Raw genomic sequence first — 6,026 nt, forward strand, 5'->3', positions numbered from 1 at the left:
ATTTCTTGACTGCTGCTTCCATGAGTGTTGATAGTTGATCCAAGAAGAATGAAGTCCTTGACAACTTCAATTTTTTCTCCATTGATAAGAATGTTGTTTATTGGTCCAGTGGTGAGGATTTTTGTTTTCTTTACAATGATATGTAATTCATGCTGAAGGCTGTGCTCTTTGAACTTAATCAGTAAATATTTCCATTACTCATAAGCAAATTCAAACTGAAGCTGAAGAAAAGAAAATTGGTCCACTTGAGCCAAAATATAACATTGAAAATATCCCACCTGAATTTAAAGATCATCTGAAGAACAGATTTAATACATAAAGCACTAAATACTGAAGAACAGAAAAATTGTGGGATGACATCAAGAACATCATACATGAAGAAAGCAAAAAGTCATTAAGAAGACAAGAAAGAAAGAAAAGGTCAAAACGGATGTCAGAAGAGACACTGTAACTTGCTTTCCAGCATAGAGATGCTAAAGAAAATGGAAGAAATGAGGAGGTACAAGAGATGACTCAAGCGTGGCAACAGTAGTGAGGTTGCCCCAGGATCAGGCAGTGTTTCATTCTCCTGTGAATAAAGTCGCTGTGAGTCAGTATTGACTTGATGGCACCTAACAACAACAACAACAACAACAATGTTCTAGTGGCACTACTTACAAAAGCAAAAAGATAGGCAACAAGTGCCCATCAATTGAAGAATGGATATAGAAACTAGTAAATACACACAATGGAATACTATGCTACCTTAAGAGTAATAAGGAAGCTGCAAGCCACCACATAACATGGATGAACCTTGAGGACATTATGCTGAGTGAAATTAGTCTGTAACAAATGTAGAAATACTGTATAGGACCATTATTGCAAAACATTAAGAAAAAGAACCCATCATAAAAATGAGGGGGGGGGTGGAATATATATATTTATATTTGCTGATCACCAGGATTTATGGAATGAGGGGAGAGGAGGAAGGGAGGGGAAGATGGAACACAGGGTAGGGAAGAGACACAGGATAGCATGGGTTCTAGGGAGATTTGAGGAAAGAAAGAAAGGGGAAGGGAATGGGAGAACAAAGCTGATGTGAGAATAATTAGGCATTTTTGCATGGGCAGGGTTTCAGGATACAGGGATTGAGACAAGGTTTGAATGGGTAAAAGAGGGAAATAATGTTAAGTTGCTTGTCTGTCTTAAGAATCTTGGTTTCCCTTGCCTACCATTTTAAAATAGACACTTGAGTAAGAGAGAATGGAATCGCCAGAAACATCACAATAGAAAGCTTGTAAGTCTGTCTTCAGCCTATAACTGATTGGAATACCTTAAAGGGGGCTGGAAGTTGCCCAGGTAAAGAGGCTTCCTGTGGAGCCTTTGCATTGCTTAAGACCATACGTGGAATCCGGAACCCCATCCAGAATCATCTGAGGTGGGAAATTTCCACTTGAAAGGATAAGTAAACCAGCCTGGAGTGGCTAGAAAAACAGAAGATACATCGTGAAAGAAAGACCAGCAGGATAAATAAAGAACAATAATGGCAGTCTGATTGACTACTATAAGAACAAGCAAGCTGTTTGCCTAGTAGCTATCAAGGCAAGCATTGGGATCCCTCAGAGCAAACCCCCTTCTAAAACTAAGACTCAAGGGGAATAGACAAGCAGACATGTGGTCTTACTGCTGACTACGCTGGTCACCAATAAGGGGAAGTGGGGAAAAACATCAATGAAGTTGGGAGCTAAGACTCCTGTGAACCCAGGTGGAGACCTGGTTGACCAGGATTATAGCAAGACCCAAGGACTCCTGGGCCCAGAGGCAGTGTCATGGCCACAGAGGACTAGAGTGGAGAGTGAGGCATCTGGCTGATATGAAGTGAAGGGAGGTATACAAAAACACCCATGCTTGCAGATAGAACCCACTTGACCTGTGAACTCAACTAGAAGAAGAAAGAAGAGAAAAAATGAGTAACCCTCTACAAGTTGATGAACTTTACCTATACTTATGGATGTAGCAGTTTAAAGAAGGGAACAAATCTTTACAACGAGGATCACTCCACTCCCTCAGTACACAGGGTTGACAGGGATGAGCAACTTAGACATTGGCTACCCAAAATGGAGGAGCTAAAAGGCAAGAAGTTATTGGCTTACAAGCTTTCAAGAGGGAGTTTAGTTCCAGATGGGGCAGGGGAAGGTAGAATCTCCACTGAATGGTTTCCAATCTGTTGGGATGGGGCTAATGAAAGGAGATGGGGAGAAGACCCTTGTGGTACAATAGTGAATAATTGCCATAAGGACTGACTGTGAGGGTCAGAAATGTAAAGGCAGATGTTTTTGATGTTTGTCAAGGACTTCATTCTTCTTGGATCAACTATCAACACTCATGGAAGCACTAGTCAAGAAATCAAATGATGTATTACATTAGGCAAATCTGCTGCACAAGACTTTTTTAAAGTGTTGAAGAGCAAAGATTTCAACTTGAGGACTAAGGTGTGCCTTACCCAAGCCATGTATTTTCAATAACATCATATGCATGCAAAAGCTGGACAGTGAATAAGAAAGACCTTAGAAGAATTGAAGCTTTTGAGTTATGGTTTTGGAGGAGAATACTGAAAGTGCCATGGGCTGTCAAAAGAATCAACAAATCTGTGTTGGAAGAAGTGCAGCCAGAGTGCTCCTTGAAGGCCAGGATGTCCAAACTTCATCTGGCATACTTCAGACATATTGTCAAGAGGGACCAGTAGCTGGAGAAAGAAATCATGTTTGATAATGTGGAGGGTCAGGGGAAAAGAGGAAGCCCCCCAGCAATATGGATTGGCAAAGTGGCAGCATCAATGGGCTCAAGCATGGCAACAATAGTGAGGTTGGCCCAGGATCGGGCAGTGTTTCATTCTGCTGTGCATCAGTACTGACTCGATGGCACCTAACAACAACAACAACAATGTGTCATGACAACAATAGAGACCTAGAAACAATTGGTATTGGCAGTTTGGAATCTGGAAGTCATATGGTTTACTATGCAAAATAAACAGGCATGGTATCATGTTCACCTTTAAAAATGGCATCTCAAGATCTAACCATTTGCTTAGAAGAAAGACCACTTTATTGGAATATTATTCAAATATATGCACCAACCATGAGTGCCAACGCTGAAAGCACCAATTTTTACCAACTTCTGTGTTATCAAATTAATCAAATATGCAATCAAGATGCATTAATGATATTAATAATTACTGGTGATTGGACTGTGAAGCTTGGAAACAAAAATGAAGCATTGGTAGCTGGAAAATATGGCCTTGATGATACAAATGAGTAGCAGTTTACATAATAGAATGTTACAAGACCAATTACCTATTCATTGAAAAAGCATTTCAATAATTTTAATGTTTGCAATATGGCCACCATTATTCTGTCATTTTGACATACTAAGATGGCTTGTATGTTGTTGTGATGCTGGAAGCTATGCCACTGGTATTTTAAATACCAGGAGGGTCACTAATGGTAGATAGGGTGAAGTTCAGCTTCCAGACTAATACAGACTAGGAAAAAGGAGAGACACACTATTTCTGAATGCTTAGCCACTGAAAATTTTATCAATAGTAAGGGAACACTGTCAGATAACACTAGAATATTGAATATGGAAACATTATGAATAGTACCAAAATATTCTCCGATATAGTGCCAGAAGATGAGACCCTCAGGCTAGAAGGTGCTCAAAATACTACTGGGGAAGAGCTGTCTCCTCAAACTACAGTTGACCGTGATGATGAGAAATGAAGAGAAACAACTGAAAATATCCATTAATCCATTAATAATAGGAAAATGGAACACATGAAGTATGAATCTAGGAAAATTGGAAACTGTCAAAAATAAATGGAACATATAACTATCACTGTCTTAGGCATTAGTAAGATGAAATGCAGCAATTAAAATTTTGCTGAAGACAATATAAAAATGGTTACAGCAGTACTTCGACAGGGAACTACTGGAATTTTAAGCTGAATTCAGAATATGTGGAATGAGAGATTTCATTGCTGATGTCAGATACATGTTTTCTAAAAGCAGAGAATACCATCAGGGTGTTTATCTGTGTTTTATTGATAATGTAAAAACATTCAACTGTGTAGATCATGGCAAATTACGAAAACATTACAAAGAATGGGAATTTAAGAACATTTCATTGTCTATGCTGAACATTTACATAGCCCAAAAGACAGTTGTTTGACCAGAACAGGACTGGATTAGGTTATACCCTTTCAGTATACGTATTCATTCTGTATACTAAACAAATAATCTAAGAAGCTGGACTATATGAAGGAGAATGTGGCATTAAGAGTGAAGGTAGAGTCATTAATAAACTGCTATGTACAGATGACACAACCTTGCTTGCTGGAAGTAAAGAGGGCTTGAAGCCCTTGCTAATGAAGGTCAAAGAACACAGTCTTCAGTATAGATTGCACCTCAACATAAAGAAAAACTCTTCAAAACTGAACCAATGAGCAACATCATGATAATTGAAAAAAAATATATTGACATTGACAAAGAATTGTTTTGCTTGGATTCACAATCAATGCCCATGGAAGCAGCAATCAAGAAATCAAACAACACATTGCATTGAACAAATCTTATTAGGTATCATTAAATTGTTAAAAAAACAAAAATGTCACTTTGAAGACTTAAGATTTGCTTACCCCACGCTATGGTATTTTCAATTGCTTCATGAATGCTTGCAAAAAGTTGGACGATGAACAAGGGAGATGTAACTCATGCCATTGAATTATGATTTTAGCAAAAGTATTAAATATACCATGGACTGAAAGAAGAACAAACTAATTTGCCTTGGAAGAAGTACCACCAGAATAAAATGTTCCTTATAATTGTGGATGGCATGACTTGCACTTATATACTTTGCATATGTAATCAGGAGAGGCCAGTACTTAGAAAAGAACATCATGTTTGGTAAAGTAGGGGCTCAACGAACAAAAAAGAACACCCTCAACAAAACAGAGTTACACACTAGGCACAATGGTCTCAAACATAGCAACAATCGTAAGGATGGCTTAGAATTAGGCAGTGTTTTGTTCTTTTGTACATAGGGTTGCTCGTAGTTAGAACTCACTTGATGGTAACTGATAACTGATAGTGGTGGTTGTGTGCCATTGTGTAGATTTCGACTTAAGCAACCCTCTATAGGGTTTCCAAGGCTGTAAATTTTACAGAAGCAGAAAGCCTCATCTTTTTCCTTCAGAACACCTGGTGGATTTGAACTGCTGACCTTGGGTTAGCACCTCAAAATGCAACCCATCAGGATGGCAGGGCTCCTGACCTAACAGCATAGACATGAAAAATAAAAGAGAGAGCCCCCAAAAAAGCAACAACATATGCAATTATACAGACCCACTATGATGCAGTGAATTATTTGATATGGCTTTTCTAGCCATAGTCTTTGTAATTCCCCCAATTTTTTTTTTTTTTTTTTTCTGATGGTCTTTGTAACTCCTACCAAGCTACTTTTTTCTGAGAAGGTGGTAGAAGTTTCAGGTAGAATCATCTGATTTAGTTGTGAGTGATTGTTAACAGGGCTAATTGTACCTGTAAAAACTTGAAACTGTAATGTGGAGATTAGTCAATTTTTCCATCCTGCTGGATATGAAATAAGTTATCTCAATGGATAAAGAGAGAAATCTCACTACGATCAAGAAAAAAGAACCAGGAATAAAACTCTTTGGACCCTGGGATCTCCCAATGCTTTGAACCTCTTCAATCCAGACGACAGAGCAGTAATATTAGAGGAGCAGCAGCAATCGAACCAAAGCAAGAGCACAAGACAAAGTGGTGGGCTTTCCAGCCTCACAGAGAGAGTAAAGCTGAGGCTCATTGTGGAGGAGTTAGATTTGCTAACCAATTAAGCTCAAGTTAAGTGTGGCACTGTAGGATAACAACTGAACTGATTATCACAGGTTGTTGTTGTTGTCAGGTGCCATCGAGTCGGAACCGACTCATAGCGACCCCATGCACAGCAGAACGAAACAATGTTCGATCCTG

The sequence above is a fragment of the Chrysochloris asiatica genome, unplaced genomic scaffold (genome assembly GCF_000296735.1).
Source record: "Chrysochloris asiatica unplaced genomic scaffold, ChrAsi1.0 scaffold00082, whole genome shotgun sequence".
Lineage (NCBI taxonomy): Eukaryota > Metazoa > Chordata > Mammalia > Afrosoricida > Chrysochloridae > Chrysochloris > Chrysochloris asiatica.